Source organism: Leptinotarsa decemlineata, unplaced genomic scaffold (genome assembly GCF_025532065.1).
Source record: "Leptinotarsa decemlineata unplaced genomic scaffold, Ldec_3_MD MMD2_tig00026358_RagTag_RagTag, whole genome shotgun sequence".
NCBI lineage: Eukaryota > Metazoa > Arthropoda > Insecta > Coleoptera > Chrysomelidae > Leptinotarsa > Leptinotarsa decemlineata.
The window spans coordinates 9,897,549-9,923,759 of record NW_027412703.1 but is presented as its reverse complement, the minus strand read 5'-3'; the positions used below and the strand labels follow the sequence as shown (position 1 = coordinate 9,923,759).

Here is a 26,211-nt window from a genome sequence, read left to right as displayed (position 1 = left end):
AAAATGTTTCACACCAAATATTATAGCCAGTCCCTTCTTTTCTATTTGTGAATATTTTATCTAGGCTGATGTCAACATCCGAGATGCAAATGCAATAGGTCGTTCAACATTGTCGTTATAAATATGACTGATCACTGCACCAATTGCAAAATTAGAAGAATCCACCGTTTATTTCAAAGGTCTATTCGGATCATAGTGAGCTAAAACCGTATTTGACAATAACATTTTTTAAATTTTTTCAAAACTATTTTGGCACTCTGTGTGTGGTCCATTGCCACTCAACTCCCTTTTTTAACAAACAGTATAAAGGCTGCAAAATCATTGATGCATTTTGTACAAATTTACAATAATTGTTTGCCATACCTAGAAACGATTTCAACTCACTGATATTTCGTGGTTGAGGACATTGTTTTATTGCATAAACTCTATCTTCCGATTTATGGAGAACGGTTTTATCAAATTTGTGACCCATATATGTGACCGAATCTTGAAAGAAAGCACATTTTTCTTTACGGACTTTCAAGCCACACTCTTGAAGACGTTGTAAAACTAACTCTAATCTCTCGTAATGCTCTTTGTCATCTTTGCCCGTGATAAGAAGATCATCTAAGAAACACACTACCCCGGGAATTGTGAAATAACTATCCATTGAATTTAAAAAAATAAATGGAGCACAATGTATTCCATACGGTAAGCGTTTGAAAGAAAATAACCCCTTGTGGGTGGATATTGTAACCAACTTTTGACTATCGTCTGACAATAACACTTATTGGTAGGCTTCAGAAAGATCTATTTTTGAATAGTCTATTTTCGGAAGAGGGTATCTTTGTACCTCCAGTTGAGGATTGAGGGTTATTTTAAAATCGCCACAGAGTCTAACTCCACCGTTTTGTTTCAATATCGGAACGATGGGTGTTGCCCATTCCGAAAATTCGACAGGCATTAAAATATCATTATCAACTCATCATTTTAATTCATTTTCTATTTTAGGTTTCTAGCTGAATGGAACAGGGCGCGCCTTATAAAATTTTGGAACAGCCCCTGGTTTTGATTTCAAAGAAACTTTAAATTTGTTAAAAGTGCCGAAATTATTTTCGAATACGGCACTATACTTCATTAGTAAATTATCAGGATTGACAGTAAAACTTATATTGTTCAGATTATTTTCGATGTTATTTACTTTATTTATTCCTTAGTTTAACATTTTTAATCCATTTCTTTCTATTAATGGTGGACCTCCGTTTTTAATAATATATATATTTTCAACATGTAAGCTTTACCTTCGTAAAATACTTCAACTTCTACAAATGCTAACGGCTTGAACGAAATTCCAACATAATCTCTTAACAACAAATCGTTTTTCTGAAGTAACTTATTTCTAAAATATTTTTGAAATAAACTTTCAGAAATTGCGGCATACGCAAAGCCGGAGTCGGCTACAAAACTGAATGGTTTATTATCAATTATCAATTTAACATGGTGGGTTGTACATTTCCTTTATTATCAATTTCGATATTTTCTAAATTAAACATAAACTCGATAGTTTGTTCGGATTATATGTCTTTTATGAAATTTTGGCTAACATTAGAACGATTGCACATTGGTGCCGAATGCCCCTTTTTCCCGCATTTATAACAACTGTTATTCCGGATCCTACACTCAGAACTTTTATGGTTTAATCGACCACATACATAGCACTTACTTGAATCTCGTGAAATGCTTCCAGAGGAAAGCACAGTTCGCTATGCACACCCTGTCCTACCTGCTGCTATCCCTTTGCGAACCCTACTGCTTTCCGGGGAACGACTGAAATGGACATCTTCAACTTTAAAAAGACATTTCGACCCACGATTTCTTCAACACATATGGTTGCCAGAATCATTGGATGAGGACGAAAACATTTTTAATACAGTAGAGGACAGTTCTCTAGAGACCACCGAGGAGGAGGAGGAGGAGTCTTCAAATTCAAGTGAAGCATCAGAAACATCAAATGCATCTGCAGATCCAATAGATGATTTTTCCGCAACAGTGGAATCCTTGCTGTTTACTCAGTGAAACAATTTTTAGACCAATTTAAATGTCGTGAATGTAGATTTATTTTACAAAACGAGGAAGATTTGGCAGATGATGAGTTACTGACTTTTTACAAAAATTACAATATTCAAAACTTGAGTGGTTTGAAAACGCCCTCAAATTTTATGAGGCAATTCACATAAGAGAATGCGGCGTTATAACCAGTATATCAAAAAATACTGTGCCAAAAACTTAATCAGCAATAGGTATTGGAGACAAAGCAAATAAACAACCTCCTAAGTATCTTCCTGAATGGTTCGAGGCACAAGAAAAATGTAAAGAACACTGAAAATATATTGTTGATTTGTTGTTACTCACACAAGTTTTCAAATACTGTAAAGATATTTCAAAAGGAATAAAAACAAGGGCAGGGACAAAAAATGACAAACTTGGTACTTTAAAACATAATTAGTTATAGTAATCAAATACCAACTGAAAAAATCATTTCTACTGAATCTACTAGACAGGGCTTTTCATGAATAAATTAAAATTAATTAGCCGTTTCTGACAAACTATTGAACGGATCAACCTGAAAATTTCACAGTATGCATAAATCAATATGACCTACACGCTTAAAATATTTCAGACGAAGCGGCGTTGTCGCTTCTACTATAAAGTAGCGGCTTCTTTGACTTTTCAAATGGAACACCCCATATATAATATCATATTATGATTCACTATCACTTTGTCAACAAATTCATATACTATTTCCCTATACCTATCTATCACCGTTTAGAAGATATAAATTAATTTCGATATTTTTTTTACCAAACATGAACTTTTATAAATGCTGATAATCTTGAACTCTCTTGCACTAAAACGATCAAACTTGAAATGGAGTGGAGTGATACTATGAGTCATATTTTCATTTGCCACATACAGGGTCTTCAAAAAATGTAGATACTTTGATCTCATGAAAAAATGAGTGGAACTCAATTTTTTCAAATGGAATACCTTGTATATTTCAACATTTTTGAGCTCTACACCCAATTTTAGATTAACTTTGTTCAGATAATAATATTTCTATTTTGAAGCGCTTTAGAGATAAACTGTTTCAAACGGAAACTGACGTGGTCTTCTTGCTCGTTTTTTTGAATTCATCACTTATTTTGAATATTCAACATTTTTTTCATACTTAGTAATATTTTTTTTGATCCAGTTTTTTGACGGTCTCAGATCAGTCAATTCGAAATTGGTATGTACCTACCTTAGTTATACAATTTGTATACATTGAGGTATTGGTCTCTAACGTACAACAGTACACATTAATATTTTTCAATAGTGTGCTTTGGAAAAATGAATAAACCAATTATTTAACGTTGGACTTTCGTTGGTGGTTTTGACTGATTGTGATAGCTATCAATTATAATAGAATAATGTCAAGATTAGGTTACAGTAATGAAGATTTCTTGAATTTATTAATAATTTATGGTGAGTGCAATAGAATTGCAAGTAGAACATGCCGAGTATTTCATGAAAGATATCCACAACTTCCGAAGCCGAATAATAATGTGATGAATCGACTACTAAAAAACTGTAGGTTGAATGGAACCTTCCGTCCAAAAATCATTCGTAAGAAGACTAAAGTGGATGATGATGACAATGGTATAACAGTTTTGGGAAACTTTCATGCATTTCCAAATGTTTCTCTGCACAAGGCTGAAAGGGAGATAGGTATACCCTACGTGACAATTTGTCGAATTCTTAATAAGCATAAATGGCATTCCTAAGTTCTACTGTGTCCAACATTTGAAAGAGACTGATTTACCTCGTAGAGTAGGATTCTTTGAAAGGTTACTTGTCAAGACTCAAGAGGATGAACATTTCCTTGACAATATCATATGGACAGATGAGGCCAAGTTCACAAAAAATGAAGTTTTCAATACACACGTCATTATTGGGCGCCAGAAAATCCCCATGTTGTCCGCCAAAGGGGTTTTCAAGAAAGATGGCAATTCAATGTATTTTGTGCCATGAAGAATGAGTCAATTTTTTATATCGAGATTTATGATGATGATTTGAATGCATCAAAATATGAAGATTTACTGAGAAATAGAATTCAAATAATTTTAAATAATAGACCAGGAAGAGAACGTGTATGGTAACAAATGGATGGTGCTCCACCCCATAATTCTCATTCAGTCAGCGAAGCTTTAACCGAAATGAATTTCACTAGTTCGGACTTCCATTGTCTACTATATAAAATGATTTGAAATCCCTGAAACAAGTAAAAAAGAATAATTAAAAAAGAATAGTTGAAAATAACAATTAATTATTATTAACAGTTAATTATTCTTTTTTACTTGTTTCAGGGATTTCAAATCATTTTATATAGTAGACAATAGAAGTCCGAACTAGTGAAATTCATCACGAAACATTGTCAATCACCTTCAAACAAACCTTTAACCGAAATCTTCGAAGATAGATGGATTGGTAATAATGAACCTTTTCGTTGGCCTTCTAGAACACCAGATGGCAATCCATTAGATTATTTCGTGTGGGGTTTCATCAAATATATGGTTTACTCTTCTCCAATAACAACAATGGAAGATATGAAATCGAGAGTTACAACTGCTTTCAATAGTTTGACTCCAGACTTGATCAGAAGCGCTACACATGACAATCTTTTGAAGATATTACATGTTTGTTTTTGTAGAGGTGGAGATGTGTTTGAATATATTCTGAAATACACTGACGATTAAATTAACTCATTAATTTATGGGTTTATTATTGTCAGTTCGTGTTTCAGCGTTAACAAAACTATTGTTTGAAGAGAAGTTTCATTCGATAGTTGAGGAGTATTTTAATAACTATCTTTTTATTGTATTATCTGTGACTGATTGAGAAACATCAAACGAAATCTGTTTTACAAAAATGAGTGATGAACAAGGAAACCATGTCAATTTCCGTTTGAAACAGTTTATGTCGAAAACGGTTCAAAATAGAAATAGTATTATCTGAACAAAGTTGATCTAAAATTGGATGTAGAGCTGATAAATGTTGAAATATACCGGGTGTTCCATTTGAAAGAATTGAGTTCCACTCATTTTTTCATGAGATCAAAGTTTCTGCATTTTTTGAAGACCCTGTATGAGGCAAACGAAAATATGACTCTGAGTGAAGATCCTCATAGTATCATCCTACTCCATATCAAATTTGATCGTTTTAGTGCAAAAGAGTTCAAGATTATCAGCATTTATAAAAGTTCCTGACTGGTAAAAAAATATATCGAAATTAATTTATATCTTCTAAACGGTGATAGATAGGTATAGGAAAATAGTATATGAATTTGTTGACAAAGTGATAATGAATCATAATATGATATTATATACGGGGTGTTCCATTCGAAAAATCAAAGAAGCCGCTACTTTATAGTAGAAGCGACAACGCCGCTTTGTCTAAAATATTTTAGGCGTGTAGGTCATATTGACTTATGCATACTGTGGAATTTTCAGGTTGATCCGTTGAATAGTTCGTCAGAAACAGCTAATTAACGCTCACCATGAAAAGCCCTGTACGATATAAATGAAATTTTTCTTAATTCATGGGTCTTAATTCTTGCTATTCATGAGTGTGAACTACATATTTTGTGATTAATGTTTCTGTGTTTTCCAACTGTGTGCCTCTAAGGTTAAAACTGTTTATATACATGTATACGTGTGACTGGTTTGATATATGTAAATATCTAATTTTTGATACACTAAAAATTTTTTCTTTATTCTTATATATTTTTCACTTCGAGAATACTCTACAATATTGTGACGTACCTAAACAGAAAACTGTGTAACTACTGTAACATATGTTTTCTGTAAAACTTTTTTGAAGGTGAATAAATATCTTATATGAATTATATTATTATTATTAATAAATACAAATAAACAGAATAATTTTCATATAGTTTCATTGATTCTGTCATCTTTCCTGTGTTTTGACACAGACACACACACAGACCTCACAACATTTTTTTTTATTATGAAAACTCTATGATGAAAAATTTCTAATTCCGCAATAATCTTTCAATTTCAACAGAGAATATTTCTTTTGGAGGGCATTCATATTGAATATTGAATATTCAGGAATAGAAATCATTAAAAAAATTGGAAAAGTATGAAAATAAAGACTCATTTTCATTGAGATGACTGATTGAAAGGGGAAATATATTTTGATAGACAAAAATATAATGGAGGTTTGTGTATAGTGAGATGCCATTCTGCATCATAAATATGTTAGGAATACTTTCTGGTGAGTCATCTTTTGAACAGGCGCGGTCGTAGACCGAGATCTTCGTGTTGGCAACAACCAAAAATGTCATTGAATTCCTATTTGATTCTATTTTCACAAAAGATCCCAATCTCCGACATCTTCATTTCCCACATACCAATTTTGAATCGAATCTAACCATAATCACAAAACTCGTCCGCCATCTTTAATTTGAGAGTTGTCTAAAAATTCAAAATCCTGGATCCCTAAAACCCCCACATATCAGTTTTCAATCGAATCGGATCAAAATCACTAAACTCGTAGCCATCTTGGAGCCGCCATCTTGATTTTAGTAATCTTGACTATTAATTCATAATATCTGACTCCACAAACCAATTTTTGATGAAATCAGATCATAATCATATATCACGTCCATTTTGTTTTTTTTCTGTAACAAAAATTTCTTAGTGCATTGTCACGGAAATTATGAACATCTGCCAAATTTCAACAAAAAGTTGAACGAATTTCATTTCACAGGATTTGTACAGAACAAATAGACAAGAAAGCGAGTCAATAAAAACGTAATAAAAATCATAGCCCAAAAAGCACCTGTATACCAATTTTGAATAGAATCAGACCATAAATCACCTAGCTCATCCGCTATCTTGAATCTAGTCTTGGACTTCAAAATACCAATTTTTATTAGAATCGAAATTAAATTACAAAACTCTTCATCTATCATGAATGTTGATAAAAATCTTTCAATTCACCAAACTCAACCTCTGTTTTTTGTAAATGTCGTTAATGCATTGTCAGTCGAATTATGTATCCCTGCCAAATTTCAAGAAAATTGGATAAGTGGAATTGCCTCGAAACGATATACCTCAATTCTATACTTGGTTATTATTTCAGTAAATCTGATATTTTAAACATCTGAATGCAAACTATATCTTGACTTTGATTCAGGTCAACATTATTCCATTCATAATTTTTTTTTGCACTTTCATCAATGACATTTTTGCTTTCCTTCCGATGATGGCGCCACATTACGGGATACAATTTCAGAATTTCTAGTGAAAACAGTATAGATGGCTCTGGCAACCTCCATCCAACGCTTTTTACATTGTGGTTGACCGACTATAAATCTTTAGCTTTAGACAATACTTCACAGGTGTCATTTGCGAAATGTTGTGCAATTGCACGATTGTGAAATTTTTATCGTCTCTAATTCAGATTTCAAGTATTCTGTCTGTGCGTTTCGGATATCGTTTATTGTTCAAGATACGCTCTCTGTTGAAAAATAAGGCGAATTTTCATTTTTCTCAAAAAATATTTATTTATTCATCAATTTCTTATGTCAGGGTTTCTCCAATCCTCCAAGCAGATCTGATATGCACTTTTTAGTATGCCTTTGACTTCGTAGAGCGATTTGGTATTTATCTCCTCAATCGTCATACAACGCCATCCCTCCATGGGACTCTTCAATCTTGGGAACGAAAAACAGTCGCAGGGGGGCAAATCCGGTGAATACTGTGGCTGAGGCATGATTATGGTGTTGTTTCTGACCAAAAAATTACGAACAAGCAATATCGACTGAGAATATGCAAAGTCATGAATGGATTTTCATTGATACCGGAAGATTTCTTCTTATTGCTGCTCGCAAGCAGCACATAACTTTGAGATAATTCACCCTTATTGACTGTACGACTATGTGACGATAACTCCTGATGCATTACGACACGGTAATTGAAGAAAACACTGAGCAAAACCTTGACATTTAATCGAACTTGGGGTGCGTTTTTTGGTCTTGGCTTTCATGACTCTCCCATTGGGACGATTGGACTTTGGTTTTGATGTCATAACCATATACCCATGATTCGTCACCAGTTATAACTTCTTTGAGCAAAGCTGAATCGACGTTGACGTCATTCAACAATTTGTGAACGATGCTCATGCGACGTTTTTTCTGTCAAAACTCAGCAACTTTGGAACGAACTTCGCTGCCACACGCTTCATGCCCAAAACTTCCGAAAAAATTGCATGGCTTGAGCCAACGGACATGCCGACAATTCTCTTCACTTTCCCTACATTTTCATCGGTTGTTGATGTGAAAAGCTTCTGTCATTTGTGAACATTTTTCTAACTCAGAGTACAATCATCGTATGCCACTGTCAACACTCCAAATGTTTTTGAGCACTTAAATAAATGCAAATTCTTCATCAATTTTTTTCGATATCAGAAAATCGTCGAACACACAAAATGCTTGGTATACAAACTGAGTAGAAAAAAGTGTTTTCTGTATAATTCAGTGTTCATATAAAAGTTTTTGTTTCGAAAGAATTTGTCTTTCATGTCATTCAATGTTTATTTGAAAGTAGCTGTTTCATGAAGGATTTTTCTTCCAGATTTGTGTCTGAAAGTTACTTCTTTGCATGATCTACACATCTATTTATATAGTTTATTCTTTTAAAATTTATTAATTCCTTCTTTTCTTTGGAAGATTTTCACATTCTCTGTATCAAGATGGAGTAGTAGGAAGCCAAATATTCAAAAATTAGTCACTCCTAAAAATATAACCCTTTCCAGCGGCGGCTCGTCAGGGAAGGCAAGGGAGGCTTAGCTGATGCTATTCATCGCAATAAATAAAAAGATATTGACAAATAATTTTGAATAATTTTTTCTGTAAATGCTTGGGTATCATTACTATACCATTAATTTTCAATATAAATACATAATATGCCCGAAAAAACACTATCACTCATTACGTAGTATGTACCACACTGTATACGCATCAACAAAACTCAAACGCACCGCCCATGAACGAATAACGAATAAATCATCAACCCGAAATAATAAATGACATACGTTTCAAGGGAGCCAAGCCTCCGACCGCTTTAAAAAACACAGGCTCCACGAGACCGATCCAACTAGCGACATACGTCCCGATTTTTAATTTCAGTTGCAGAAATTATAGCGTCAGAGGAGGCTAGCCTCCAGTTGGTCTCCGTTAGTGTACGACTGTGTTTGTTCTTTATTTAATTATTCGGACGGGATGTCGTGACGGAACGGCACTGAAAAATATTTCGGTAAATCGATTTAGTGTTTCTTGATAATATTTGTTATTTGTGTATATTGTGTATTTGTGTATTATATTGTATTTAGCAGTGCTTTTTGGTAATATTTTTAATGTGTTTTAAAAGTGTTTTCTTTCAATTTCAAGGTGTTTTAAGGTGTTTTCAGGTTTTCACTTCTCGGTAAGTTTTTTTTTTCATTCATTATGGATAAGTTGGACGAAATTAAAAAATCTGACGATATAGTCGATTGGTTGCTGACAAATAATTTTAAGTCTTTACCTTATGATAATAAATTTTACATTATTAAAACTCTGGGGAGGCCCCAACCAAATTTAATTTCAATTAAATCGTCAGATAATCGACAAAATCGAGGATTTGATATTAGTTGGTACGATAAATGCGATTCGTTAACCGGCTCCATTAAACGAGGAAAAGTTTTTTGTTGGCCCCGTGTTTTATTTTCCGTACAAACCGAATACCAAATGTGGTCTAAAATAGGACACTTCGTTTTAAGAAAGTAACCTTGTGTTATGGGGCAAATATGATTCACAGTTTGGCACTTTTTTAAATGGTAGCGTTTTCTCGGGCACCTCAAAAACCATCCAGAATGAGCTTACTATAGACAGTGTGGAATATATTAATAAAGAAAATATAAGCAAGGAGATTGAAAGTGTTTCTTTTTTTGCATGGAAATTGATGGAACTACCGATATTACCTGTACATCACAACTTTCAATCGTTTTTAGATATGTCAAAGATGGTAATGTGGTAGAACGTTTTATGGGTTTTCATGATGTTTCATCTGGGCGCACAGCTGATTTGTTTAATTCTCCAATTCGTTCGTGTGACACCTATAATTTTAGACAAAAGTTAATTGCGCAAACCTATGATGGGGCATACAAAATTTCGCGCCTCCGGCAGGCTTTTTTGTGGGTATATAGTCTATATTATGACTTTAGCCTCCCCTGTTCTCCAATGCACGAGCCGTCACTGACCCTTTCAAAGTAATCAAATTGATGAACGGTATGACGAACACGATAGTTCCGTTATTTGAAAAATAAAGAAAAAAACTTTAAATATTATTAGAAAAAAACGTGTGTACATCAGAAAATTGTATTTATTCAGTGAATAAATATTTTGAATTAGATTTTTTAATTTTAATATTGGTTGAAACGCCAAATATTTCAGTGTATATTGTTTTTAAAATATATTAGTTTATGAATATTATGTGTTTTATTACTTGTGTGAATCTTGTATCAAAATGCAATATATACATGCCTAATAGCGGTTACTCGTCACATTCTTGGAATATTCCAAATATTCCTAGAATATTCATAAAATATATTTAAAGAATATTTTATGGTGTTTCTCTATTGTAAATTCCTACAATAAACTAAGAATATCCTGAATATTTTATGAATATTCCTCGGGTTCTATTTCTGGAATATTCTTAATAGAATATACCTTAGATATTCTAAGAATATTATAAGATATTCCAAGAATATTCCCAAGGAATATTCTTAAAATATATCAAAGGTTCGCCAGGAGCACTTCCAGGGAATATTCTCCAGAAGATATATATATCCATGGCATATTCATAGCATAATACAATATCCTTAAATGTATATTCATGAAATATACCTGGAATATCTATTGCTATGTGGGAATGTACTTCAATATAAAGTGGCTCGAGTTGTTTTCACGAAATTCAATATCATTTCAATAAAAGATACGTGCGGCCAAATTTTGATAGACAACCTAGCAAAAGTTTATTCAGTTATTCATAATTTCATGAAAAAATTTTGTTCATATACTCGATGAACGTCGTAATCTCGCAGGTGGATCTTAGACTAACACTATCACTAACGCACTATCATCTCTTGAAAGAGTTTCAATATTTCTGAAGTGAATTTTCAACTACACGTATGTCTTTATGTATGTCAAATTTGTTTGTCACCAATGGGAATATACTAGAAAATGCATATTGAAAGTTATTTCCTGGTTATCCGGTATAGTTTAACCAATATTCGAACCATTTATTATAAAACAGACTTCACGTCAATATTTATTATCGAGTAACACAACCCTTCTTTTGAATTGCCAATCTACTTCATTTATATTATCATCTCAGTTACCTTCACAAGAACTATAATTTTCAAAATTGGATTTAACTTGAATAACTGATAATCATAACACTATCCAACAAAGGTTGGGGATCAAATTAAATTGCGTTATGGTTATCTCTGTCTCCGTTTCTATTCAGTTTCATATCACGAAGCGTTTATACCCCAAAAATCGAGTAGTAAATACACAAAATAATAATGTTTTCACTGAATTACACCTGTACTATTCTCCATGATCAATTCATATATTATGGGAAATAACTTTTATACTTTTGACCAAATGATGTTCAAAGAACTAGAATCCAAATACGTCTAGTACAGAATGATTATTCTCCTCAGATTGGTGTTAGACTGACAATTCAATAGTTCATTTTCTGGTAAGGAAAATTTCAATCAATTGTGAAGGAATCACTTTTTGGAAGCTTTTATTTAACTTGACTTGTATGTATGTTAATAAATCTTGCAAGTTCAATTTGACCCACTTCCCGGTATCTGATTGACCTGAAATTTTGTATGCTGGTCCAGAACCGATGACAATGCATGTTAATCAAACGTGACCTGATGCTGCTGCCAGGATCGGCTCCGTACGAGAGATGTCCTCAGCGGTAAATAGCAGTGACACGAAATTTTTTATACGCATTCGTTCATGACAGGCAGTTGGTAGGCCCAACATGAAATAGATGCCACATCCAGGGTTGGCTTCAATGAAAAAAATATATTGAAAAAATAATTAAATCAAGCTTCTACCTTTAAATACCTACGTCCCGACCCTAAAAAGAAGACAATAAATGGTGCAGTAGGTTGTAAGAACCCATATTTATTTGCATTGTGAAAAAAATTATTATCTACCACCCTCTTAGTAACAGGCACAAGAGGCATACCATGATTTGTGTAATTTGGTCAGATGAATGTTATTAGCATTGGTTCCTTAAGTTTTTCTGTTGAAGGACTCTCCGTTTTATAGATGAACTTTCGTATTGATCGATAACTATCGATTGAAACTGAAAAATATAAAATAAAATAATGATAGAAAACTTTCAAAACAAGCTTTCATTCAAGTGCCCTAAAAAGATCAAAATAGAATTTCAAATCACATCAACCACATTCATTTATGACTTTACAGAATTGAAATCATTATAAAAGCTTGTCGCGATGCCTAGAAGAAATCTTTACATATTCAGTCAGATGAAATTTAAATTAAGAAACATTCTGACAGATCAATTAGGCACTACAATAAATTTCAAACCCGATAAATTCTATGTGTGCAAAAAAGTTATTCAAGGTTAAAGATACATATTTTAGGCATTCACGGCAGTTTCATCCAATTACAAACATTATAAATTGCTTACAAGTTTAGTAGGTGCCTACCTAATTACAAAATTTCAATAACAGATTATCAAGACAAGCTTTTATTATAATTTAAATTCTGTAAAGTCATGAATGAATGTGGTTGATGTGATTAAAATTTTATTTTGATCTCTTCAAAAATAAATTTACGGATTCACGATTCGATTGCCATTTTGAAATCATTTTTGAAGACTGGAACAGAACAGAAAATATGAGATCTGAATTTGGATTCAATAAATTATCGTTGAGTTTGATGATATACTTCCCGGACTGAGAAGCTTCGGGCCTAACAGTTTAGTTAGCATTAACCTTCAAAAGAAAGCTGTTAACATTTCATGATATTCTTCTCATACGTTTTTGAGTTATTTTGTCGAAAGTGACCCTACTTTCTGTTATTTTCAAAACAATGGATCAAACTTTCGTGTATTAATTTTACACTGCTTCTTGATGGAAAAAAAAAATCGTTCAAACGAAGCAATGGCTTGAAAAGTGTTATGATGATGCAGAATGCAGTTGACGTCCAAATGATGCAGTAACTCGAAAAAAAATAAAAAATCCACAAAATCGTTTTGAAAAATCAAAAAGTGCAGTTACGTAAGTTAGCTGACATTGTACAGATATCAAAAGAACGTGTGGGCTTTATATTACATGAACATTCGACTATGTGAAAGTTTCTTTCAAAGTGGGTACCACGCGAGCTCACTGTTGACCAAAAAAAGAACGTCTTGCTGATTTGGCCATGTTCAAACATAACAAACCAAAATTCATGCATCGATATGTAACAATGGATGCAACATATATCACTTCACTCCGGAATCGAAACGATTGTCATCTGAGTGGAGAGCAACTGGTAAACCTCGTCCAAAGCGCCAGAAAGCACAACAGTTAGCAGGAAAAGTTATGTTTTTGGTGTAGCACCAGAAGCATAATATATTGGCTCACATTTTTTTGTCACAGTGACGCATCAGCTTATAACTAGTAACGATGACCTTTAAAGAAATGAAATTCACTTGAACATGAATAGGTAAATGAAAAAAAGGCCACCAAAGTCTTTTATTTTTTTAGATTAGGCAACTAAAAATACAAATTTTTTTTGGCTTGAATTTTCTTCATATCAAGCTTCGTTTTCTACAAAAAAATCACTTCTAAAAAGAATTCAAGGACAACATGAAGTAAAAACCAAAAGTGAGTAACGAACAATTTCGACCTTAGAGTAAATGAGCACAATGTCAACCTTCTGATGGAATACACGACTGCAATCGATTTTTTATTGATTGTCTGACACGTTCAGAAATACCTGGAGTAATCTTTATGATATTGCAATTTTCAATTATTCGATTCCTTAAGTCAGTCACAACTAGTAGAGGAGTTTTATAAATAAGAGCCTTCAGATGACTCCATAAACAGAAGTCCAGAGGATTCATGTCAGCACTGCGAGCTGGTCTTTTGAATTCGAGCACGTAAAATCCACTAAGACTCCACTGGACCAAATAATTTCAATCTAGATAGGGATAATTGAGCGCCCTATCAATTCAAGTGACTGTAGCAAATTTCAACCAAATCCGTGAAAGGATATTTATGATACTCTATAAATACCGTTTTTTCAAATTCCAACGCCCTGCAGCTCCGAAGCATGTTCATGAAAACCATTTTTGAAACGACCTAATGAATCATCCTCTGAAGTTTCGTACCGTAGTTAGGAAACAACCTGTATAGAATATATTGTTTTTAATATGGTGATTTGTTCAATTGTACCTGAATTTCATTTTGGTGTTTCATTATACTAGTATGATCAGTAACGAACTCTACACACGTTTCGATATATAAAGAAGTCAAAATAATCGTAGAGTTCGTAGATAATCTGGAGTAGTGATGGGAGGTCATTCTGTAATTTTTGGTAAATGTCGAGTTTCGACTCCAACTTACCTCTCTGTGAATTTAGTTCAGGAGCGAGTCTACAGAGGAGATGGATGTCGAGTTTACGACTCTATCTGACTTCCCTGTAAATTTAATTCAGGAGCGAGTCTCCCGAGGAGATGGATGTCGAGGTTACGACTCCAACGGACCTCGTTGTAAATTTAGTTCAGGAGCGAGTCTGCAGAGGAGATGGATGTCGAGTGTACGACTCCAACGGGGCTCTGCCGTGATTGACCTTTTTTCCCTAGCTACTCGTGGGACCTTCGTGGACAGAGTAAACTTAAAAATTCTTTCCGACGCTGAGTCTGTAAATTTACTTCAGGAGCGAGTCTACAGAGGAGATGGGTGTCGAGTTTACGACCCCAACGGACCTCACTGTAAATTTAGTTCAGGAGCGAGTCTACAGAGGAGATGGATGTCAAGTTTACGACTCCAACTGACTTCCCTGAAATCTCAGTTCAGGAGCGAGAGCAGCGGCGTACGCAGAATCTGTCTCAGGTGGGGGAACTAATCCCACATGAGCAGGCTTAGCAAACGTTTGCGCTAAAATGAGGTTTCAACAAAACCAGAGGCGAAAAAGCCCTGAACGGCTGAATCTAAGGCATCGTCAGGTGTAGCTGGCGTGTGAAAAACCCTCTTATGGGTATCAAGGAGGGAATCTTGCAACTTGACTATCCAACTACCTCAATAACAGAGCATATACTTTGTGCCTGCCCCGCTGGGAATCAAGCAGAGCCGTACTCTTACTATCTGACCTGAAAGACCACTCACCATATAAACTTATCGGCTTCGTTAAGAAGCTGGGTTCATTTGGCCAAGTGAGAATAGGTGTGAGCCACAATAAACCCTTGCGGGTTGCGGTGGAGAGTCGAATAGACCCACTCACTTTGGACCTAACCTAACCTAACCTTCCAGATTATTTACTGGATGAACCCTATATTTTATCTTAATTCTTTTATTTTAAAGTAAACTTTACATTAGCAGACACGCAAGGTTTTCTTCAATATCACTATCCGAATCGGAGGAAAACATAATAGATGTTCGTATGCGTTTACTCCAAAGGCCACCACAGTATTGACTCGAAATAACGTCAGAGCGCGCCGCGACACGACAGAATAGTCTGCACACTCGCCGTCACGTCAGAGAGCATCACAACATACCACAACATAATAATATAATTCCGGCTTAAATCTTTAACTCTGTTATGAAATGTGTTGTCCCTGAATGATTGCTTGATTTTTGGTGTGGATTATTTCGCAAAAATTCGTCAAGAATGAATATAAATGAAATGCATTTCATGATTAGCATGTTAGAATGAACAACAAAAATACCCATTTCCAATAAATAGTCAATAAGCTTTTGGGAAGAACATTCATATCAATTTTTCATGCAATGTCTGATATTGTGATATTTCAGGCCTTAAAGCAATGAAACAATTGGCAGTAAATTATAAATTATAATATTCAATATGATGTGTTGTTGACGGTTGAGTATATTCATGGTTCAAATTCTATCAGCAGGAGTGAATAATGATTACACTGTATCCTAAGGGTGTGTTTTATGTTCTGTGGTAGACATGTTTTAACTGAATAATGATGAATATATGTAAGACATGAAATTCACGAACTTGTTCACAGGTGATCAGTATTCAATTACAGTCATGAGAAATTTTCGAATAGAAATAGTTTTGTAGCCCAATTTAGATATTAAAAGGGACTGATTTTCTTATTGAAGTCCATATTATAAAATCCTTCGTAAAAAGACTTTACAATTATCAATTCAATTGGACGAATTGTGTAGAAAAAACATGGAATTACTAACGAAAGTGAGGTTGAAATGAAGATAGCAAAAATGTAACATATATATATATATATATATATATATATATATATATATATATATATATATATATATATATATCAATAATTAATTTCTTCAAAAATATTAGACCACGAATACAAACAGCATGACAAAATGAGGTGATTACTTTGATAACATAGAAATGCGTCAAGATCAACAGGTTGTCAGACATTATTCATGACAGAGTAATTTTTCACAAGAAGAGCTCGACAGAAATTTCATATTCTGGTCACTATAGTGCTGGTAGTGAAATATCACAGAACAATAGAATGAAACTATAATGATGGAAAATTGAAGTGAGAATTTCATATTAGCAATATTATCGCTACATCTAGAAGGGCAGCGAACATCGTAACTACATTCGCGTGATCTTAGCTTCGTCACAATTAGTTTATGACTTCCAGTGGCGACAGGTGTTATTTTCTTTACGTCATGATTTACAACACTACCCCATTCCCTGAGGTTGTTTAGCCAGATCAACATTCCAAGAGGGGATATCACGACCAATGTAAGGACTCAGTCTCTCTATGTGGACAACTTTGGGTTTGCTTCTGGTGACAATTAGATTCTGTACACCAGATCGTTTATCTTTTTGGTTACCAGGTGGGTTTCTTACTATGGTCTCTGCAATTTGGGACATTAACTTTTCCGACACATACACACTGCATCGCCCTCCTTGAAGCTCATTGGCAGAGACTTTTTGTCAAATCTTATCTTCATCCTGTCGCTGGAAAACTGTAATTTGGATCTGGCAAATTTGTGTACAATTTCCAGTTTTTCCTTCAGGTCATTCACATGAATGTCGACTTCGATTCTTTCGAAAGAGCACCCACTGGGGTACTGCTTCAACTTTCCTCTTTGCCTTGTCTTGGGACCCTTTTTCGAAGAGCATAAGTCACAGCGTTTACACCTTTTTTCCACTTATGGACGGCAATTGACCCAATAGAACTTCTCACGCACTCTCGCTAGAGTTCTATTTATACTCCGAAATGCCCTCCAGTGCGACTATCGTGATGCTATTCAAGTATATTCGGGATACACGTCTTTGATAGGATTATCTGGAATTTGTAGGTTCTTTCATCCGGACTTTCCCATTTCCGAGTAAATAGGTCATCTTTTGTTTTCAAGACCAGATCCACCTTCTGGCCTACGATGATCTCTTGCTTCGTTATGAAAGTGGTTCCACCATTAGAGGTCATTAACAACCATGACAATACCATGGTCATACCATGGCCACCTGACCACCATGGTCAGGTGATTCCTCAGGTTTTCTGCCCGTATCCCTGAACAAGGCATCCTTACAGGTTGCTACAAATACAATAATTGAATGAAATCCTTACTTCAATTTTCCATCGTTATCATAGAGTTTTACTCTGTTGTTTTGTGAGAGCTCACTGACAAAACTGTAGTAAATAAAACTGTCATAAATAATGTCTGACAATATGTTGACCTCCACGCTCAATTTACATTTTCATGTTATAAAAGTAATCATCTAATTTCATCATGTTATTTATATTTGTACTCATATCTTTTTGAAATCATTTATTATTGACATATATTTATGAGGAGGATCCTCTATTTTACATTTTCGCTATCTTCATTTTTATCTCACTTTGAGTCAGCTTCGAGTCAACAATACATTGTCGTTTATGTTTTCATTATTCACCCCTTTCAACTTCAATTTCTTTGGCGAAAATTTCTTATTTGAAAAAACAATCAAATGAATTTGGAAAACAATAATAGGTTTATTTCAATTCTGATTTTTTCATTGTAAATATCTGATTGTAAAATATTCTCCTTTTAGTTCTGAATCTAATTTCTTATTCATCAACTATTTCATAAATATTTTTCAGCTGAACTTAATTCGTTTACCATACTCAACCATATCCATCCATATCTAAATTGGTGTTTCTCAAAATGTTTTCAAGTTTCATACATATTCTTTTATTTTATCTGCTAATATGTTAAGCACTTTTGTTTTTCTGTTATTTTAATTCCAGGCAATGCCAACTACTATGGGTAGATTATTTTTTCCCAGCAAATTTTCCCTGTATCTTATTTTACTGAATACTCCTCCATTTCATCTTCTTTTGTTTGTCTAATATATTGCTCTAAAATTCCTTTCTTCCTTTTCTCTTCATCATTTACAAATTCTTGCCATCCATTTGTTTATTTCTTCCAACCCTACATCAATGTACGACTACTATTCAGGAAATTTCCTGTCTTTATTAATTAGGATATTTCTTTGAATCTTTGAATTTGGAAACTTTTTTCGATTCCTATGTTTTCATTCCATTATTTTCTGGTATTCAAAGTTTTTGTTGCAAATTCTATAGACGTACGTGTGGATACATTTTGGGAGAGACACAATAAAAGAATTAATACATATAACAATTTAATAAACCTGTGAAAGATATGAAAAAATATAAAAAAAACTCTCAGAACATCAATTGAGGCTTAAAAATATGTTCTATACTAACCGGACCGTAAATGAAATACGGAATGCACTTTATTGTGAAAACGAAGTTCTTACACGAATCACCTTGCTAAGACAGGAAATTTTCATGAAAATATTCAAATTTATTATCTTTCTTGTTTATTTGGACAGATCTCTCATGTGCATATATTTTATTCGAGGAAAGTTCGAACTTTAAAAATTATTGGTATAAGTACCTGGTTTCTCTCGTTCACGTGTGAAGTGATATACCAATAAAATTGTTTGATAAAAACCACTGGAAACTGGACTTGGGAAACGAGAATCTGCTATAAAAAATTTTTTGATTTATTTACTTCATGGTTTGGCTTTTGAAGGTGGGTCGTATTAGATTTAGTTAAATTGTAATTTATAACTAGTGTGATACTTGTATTCTAAATGTTTTTGACTTAAAGTTAGTAAGACATTTGTTCTGTGTTTTTTTCTGTGTTAGGAATCACACGTTAAAAGGTAAGACCTCGTTGGTCCTTTGCTCGCACAAGTTCTCAACTTTTGAAAGTTGTCGTTCGTATGGTGGCGACAGCTGATCAATGGAAAAACAGATTTTAAACAGATTTTTTTTAAACAGATTTCTGCAAAACACTGATCAGCCACAAAGAACAAAACTAAAAATAAAAAGTTCGAGATGCGACTCACATTAACCATGTACATGTGAAGTAATAGAAAAGACTTCAACTATCAAATACTTGGGTGTTATATGCTGGACCAGCATTTCTGGTGGGATGAATACATAAGCTATTGTATAATAGCTTGAGGTGAAACATTTTATAGTACAATAATTTGCATGCAAACAGTGCAAAACACTTCATTGATAAATATAGTTCAAAAAAATAAAAACACGCTTTTAAATAACATCGAACTGAAAAGTTGATTTTTTTTTCAAATAAGCTTAAAACAATAACGAACGAAAAACACTGGTATTATTGTGAAAAAAGCGCCGGGCGCTTTTTATACAAAAAATATGACACAATATGTTAGCAATCACACGTTGAAAGGTAAGACCTCGTTAATTTTTAGCTCGCACAAGTTTCGACTCCTGAGGGTGGTCGTTCAAAGGGGTGCGACAGCTGGTTAATGGAAAAACAGATTTTAAACAGATTTGTCAAACAGAATATTAGTTTTCTGTGCGGCAATAACTGGGTTAGTTGAAAAAATATCAATTTTATGAGAAATAGTATTAGGAGACAATATAGGTTCAAAATCTCAACCGATTTGGGATAAGGACAATAATTTTACTACCAATACAAATTTTTACTGGGAAATTTCCAGTTCTGGAAAAAACAATTCGTCTCACATCTCATGAAAACACCCTCGTATCTTCTGGGAGATTTTATCACCTCTGGCGAGCAGTGTTTTTCACTCAGATCAACCCTAGACAAGATTTAGACTCGTCGCCGGTGTATCTACCGATTCTGAAATTAACAAAATTCCACTCCAATTATTACGTAAGATATGGAAGCATTTCCGTAAGAAGTGAAAGAAATTATTGTTTTCAATAGTGAAAAATTTTCAACGAAATTCTGTATTGGTAGTGAGATTGATGTCCCAATTCAGAATCAGTTAGAATTTTGAGCCGAATCTTATTTCATGAATGTATAGTAGTATATCGTTCATATGTACTCTATGTATTTATTTTGATAAATATTCAGATCGGAAACATTATTCTTAGTGAAAATTATTCAAGCTCCACTAATTCAGTCATTCGAACATGAGAGATTGATTAGTCATTAGCACATGGTTTCGTCAAACTGTTTTATTTTTCAAAATATTCACAATTCAGTCAGTAACTCATCGTATTCTAAATTTATTTATTCATTTTATTCTATTATATTTATGGAGTAATCTACAGAACTAGCAGCTCCAATAATCGATAACTGTATCAAAAACTGATTAAATAACCATTCGCAATACAATACAATGACTAAAACTCAAATTACTCCAAATCACCTGAATCAGAATCAAATTCATAGAAACATTTAGTTGAAAGTGACAAATGGACATTTTTCACTTAAATTGACTCTCAATTACAATTATTATTAATTTCTATCTCAACTTCAAAATTTTTCAAAAATGTTTTTACATTACATTTGGCAAAGAAATCTATATTCCTCAAACAATTTGCAAGAGAACACATATTGTATAGTGGGGAACTCAAACCTAGGTTGGTTCGAGGTTTCGGTAAAACAAATATATCTTTCCTTCTATTATTGTAGTATGTACTGCAGTTCAGATAAATGTTTGACAACAAGTGTGGATCAGCTATTTTTTATGTAATAGCTTATAGAAAAAAGAATAGAAAACAATTTTTTTTGGATTCTAAGGTTGTGAATTTGAATTTATTCAAGGAAGAATGATAACTAAGATTGAAAATATATTCACCATGTTTTTTGTTATGTAGAAATCTATAAATAATAGATGAAAACGAAAGCAATTTATCTTTATGGAAAATCCTCGTTTTCGAATTCATGATTATCATTCAAAAAAGTACGTATATTTCACATTTAGGTAAAAAAATATTCATAGAACGCAGCAAACTAATCAGATAGTCAGTAGATACACGAATAAAATGATGTCGTTTGTCCAGAAAAGCTCATCAATTGATTTAACGATATTTCTAAAAGAAAATTTAATTATAACAAAAATAACGCTAAATTTGGTAATCAATCGAGTTATATTGTTTTTATGAATGTCAGAACCCATTGGATTCCAGTCTGTCAGCTAACTGAGTATTTGGTATATTTGAATGCCAACAAAATATTGGTACTGAATTCTGAGTTTGAATCGCCATTGTCCTGATTTCTAATTATCTCAACTTCCATTGATATTCAGTTAGTCTGAGTTGCAGGCATATATTCCTAATGTGGAATTGTAATATACTCACATCAGACATCTTTTACGGAGAGATTTTTGAAACACCAATTCGAATAAACAAACAATTTTTCTTGTTTATCAACGCGCGTTTTGTTAACCATCATCAGGAGATGATTTTCATCATCTCATGATTGTGCTAATTTGGTTAGCTAAAAGTTTTTCGAAAGACAGCTGAATTTTCAATAAATGAATGATTGAAAATAGGCATATGGAAGCAATTACAGATAATCTATCTATATTTCAAGAGTCAATCTGCCTATTACAGATCATCTGAGTACTATGACAGCGAACTTTGAACTTTAACTTGATAGAAACTTAGCCTGACTCAAGTTTTTATTTTGCATTCGAATATAAATGTGAAATTCAATCAATATGATATGTATTATTTCATTTGGAAATAATTCGAAGTGATCATAACTTTCAGAAATAAACGAATTTTTGTGATTTTTGTGATTGAAAAAATCATTGAAGATAATTTTCCGATATATAGTTATTTATGAAATTGATTGCCTAATAAAGTAAAAAAAAAATTGGGTTGGTAGACTGTGGTCAAATGGAACCTGAAATATCAAACGTTTTGTCATTTGCTGCGGCAGACATCATCAATTGCATTTGCGTTTATTGCGAGGACGAAAGTTATATCTTTCATTGCTAAGACTTCAAAATGGAGATAACATTCTTCCTCGCAGTAAACGCACCACTGATGATGTCTGCAGCAGTATACAGACAAAACATTTTATAATTCAGGTTCCATTCGACTACGGCCTACTAGCCCGTACTTTGTTCTCGTTGATAATGATTTCGACTGTGAAAGCCTATATTTATATTCTTAGGAATATTAGTGTTTGATGTTTTGATATTACAACAAAAGAAATAAAAATGCCTTATATATACTAACTAAATATATGTATATATTTATTTCAGAAAGTTTGAAAGTTTCCATTCTTTCTTACCAAAAATAAAATTCCAAAATAACGTAGCAATTCACAAGTGCAGTTCACGTAAAGTTGAAAAGACTTCAACGATACATCGTGAGTGAAACCCGGATATTCCGTTTGAAATTATGTCAAATGAGTGATTCAACATTGAAATGAAAAAATAATTACAATATTCGGTGGACATTTGTGAAGGGTGATCGGATTTTCAACAAAAATTAGTGTGCCGGCTAGAACAGTTTTATTTTCATTGCTGATAATTTCAAAAATGTATTCTACAATTATCTGAATTTATCATAAAAATGATGAAATAATGTGTGTGACAATCCAATTATTTCAACCTTGTGAATCTCGGGAATATTGACCTTTAGAGTTTATACATGTCTTTTATTACTCAGGAAGCGATCACAACAATTTTGAGTGAGAAAAATCTATTTAATAAAATAATGTATTTTTATAGTTATTTCAGGGCATGTATCTATTTCTTCATTGATTTCTATTTGAAATCAAGAGAACCCCTAACACAATATTTTTGAACACTTTCGCATCATTCATATAAAAAACTGATGATAAATGAAATGGACTTACCTCAATTTCATTTTGCATGTCAGTTGACTGTTTCGCTAGAAGTTTGTCACAACCACTGAAAGAGATTTTCAATAAATCGTTCATTTCTTCTCAATATGATAAATAATGTTATAAATCACAGTCGATTTATAGAAAATACCGAACTGAAATGAATACGCCTCACCAAACAAGTGTCAACTTGAAATCACGAAAAATGCGGACCAACTTTGATTGAAAACTATCATGAACGCCGCGACATAATTCATCTGCTATAAAGTGAGACGAAACAATTGACGGGCATCGGTCACCTGATTTGAAGCCATCCAGAGCGCGGTTACCTCGCGAGTGCACGAAGACTACGAAGATTTCAGCTGGCCAAGAACTAGAATATTGCTCCCGCCACTGTATTGCTTGCTGTATCAAGGGGGCATTGGTCAAGATACTTGAGGGTGCATCAGTCATGATTCTTTGGAGGTGTTTGATATGTATTTATGCGCTCGAAGGGTTGAGATAACACAGGCATTATACAAAATTTCATTGCAAAAAACTTGTTTCTCTGAATGGTCTTGCATTGTGAAAAATGTAATATTTCATTTCTACAATGCCGAACCAGTTCAGTAACCTCATACGATTCTCTGATTTGAATTGAAAGAAAACAATATTTTTCCAGGATTTGAGATTTATTTATAAACGCAAAGAAACCTAAAGCTGTCGAACAAATGTTTTTGAAGAATTATAACGAAAATTTTGGATATTCATATATATTTAAGTGTAATACGAATAGAAATTTTTCCAATCTGTCACCATTTAGATAAAAATTTTTTAAAAGGTAGACAAGAAGTCCCCAATTTTGTCGAATTTTCCGTCGTAAAGAAGTGTGCTTGATAATTATTCTTTGTGAACTTCCGTTTTCGAAAAATGATATCGGATCTGAGATCCTACCAGAAAATAACTACTTATCTGCTCAATACCACGACGAATATTGTTATATAGACTTGTTTCATCACAGAAAAAGTTGAAATATAGGAAACCTCCGTCTGCGGCAGGATCTGCTTTGAATACTCACTACCGATGGATTATGTAGCGTTTCTATCGATAATATGTGAAGTTCCTATAAATGATATCAATTTCAAAAGAAACTTCTACTTATCCAGTACATATCTTCATGAATTATTTTAATTGCAGTGACTGAAGTCTTGATGTTATGAGAAAAATGAGTGTTATTTTTGTAGTGGTATCCTAAACGGTGCTACTGAGTTTTCCACATTTATTTCATTGAATCATTGAGTCTGTATCATTTCGTATAGATAATTTTTCTTGGTTATTCATTTGAATTTTCATTTCATTATTGTCTCATTCAGTATTATCAGCTCCATCCAACACTTCTCTCGAATTATTGTTTTTCATTCCATTCTGATGTGAAACATCTATAGCTGCATGTGAAACCGATTGCTGGCGTGGCGGCTCATGCCGTGGCGACGTTGTTGAAGATACAAATTTCAACTTTTTGTTTTGTGAGCAAAAGAGAGAAATTCGATTTCATGAATTCCCAATATGAGTAAGACATTATGTGAAAAATAAAAAGAATATTCATCATTAAATTCTCTGTTCAATAGAATGATCATCCGTTTTTTTTTTGAGAGATATGTTGAGGCGTAGTAGATTCTTGATAGGTGGTACATTTTATTTGTATAATTGATGACTTGTTTATTTTATGGAAATTCATGATCACTTTAATGAAATGTATATTATTATCAGTTAGTTTTCATACTTGATAGATAGATAGATAGATAGATTGACATTTATTCATCATACACCAATTTACATTGGATTGATAAGTCAAAACAGAACAATGTTGAAATAATAAAACAATAAAACACTTCAAAAACATTTTCACACCAAGTAACACTGAAAGTAGGTAGTACACAGTACACTGTTCATTGACAGTCCGAAATGAATTCTGAAATACTATAAAATGCCCTAGATAACAGATAACATTTCAATTTTGTTTTGAATCTGAACAGGTTTGGCTGATTCTTCAAGTCATGGTAAAAAAGTTTGCGGCAACATATTTTGGGGATTTTTTATTAGTCGAGTTGTTAACAATTTTCAATCTGAATTGGTTTCTTGACGGGTTTGGTGGTGGTGGACATCCGCATTTTGAATAAAATGGTTTTCATGAATGTAGGCAAATATTAATAATTTATACAAATAGATATAAGTGAATGTCAATAATCTCTTTTTTTTGAAAACATCTCTGCAAGATTCTCGAAAACCCAGGTGGAATACCAATCGTACGATTCTTTTCTGTGCTATGAAGACTCTGCTGTTGCCAGTAGCGGAACCATAAACTATAATATTATGACTAATAGAAGAATATACCAATGCATAGTAAACGCTCATGAGACCTTCTCCATTTTAACAGCTCTTTAAATTTATCGACGCAAAGAAGTGCTTATTCAAGGTGGAACATAGTGACTAGTGACTATGCATTTGTCCCATTTGAGGTTTTGGTCGACGATAATGGGATAAAAACGGAAACCGGTCGTAAAAATAAAATAACTAGTGAAAATAAGACAAGAGTGTTTTCATTCATTTCATTAAAGGTACATTTGGTAGTTTCACATCTTTCTTTGATAATAAGAAATATAACTTCATCATCTAATTATCTTACTCATTTAAAATTCTAATATCGCTCATTAATTCAACGTTACTTATTTTGAATCGAGTCTCACTGTGAATTCTCAGACA

General features: G+C 33.2%; 1 long non-coding RNA gene across 2 annotated transcripts in view; it reads right to left on the bottom strand.

The window, feature by feature from the left end:
* Positions 1 to 24,000, bottom strand: part of LOC141486556 (uncharacterized) — a 368,992-nt gene extending 344,992 nt beyond the window's left edge. The window contains exon 1 of one of the 2 annotated variants that reach the window (XR_012467920.1): positions 23,482 to 24,000. This is a non-coding gene — a long non-coding RNA (uncharacterized lncRNA). The remainder of the gene's footprint in view (positions 1 to 23,481) is intronic. The other variant, XR_012467919.1, reaches the window with a different exon arrangement.
* Between the last annotated feature and the right edge of the window lie 2,211 nt (positions 24,001 to 26,211).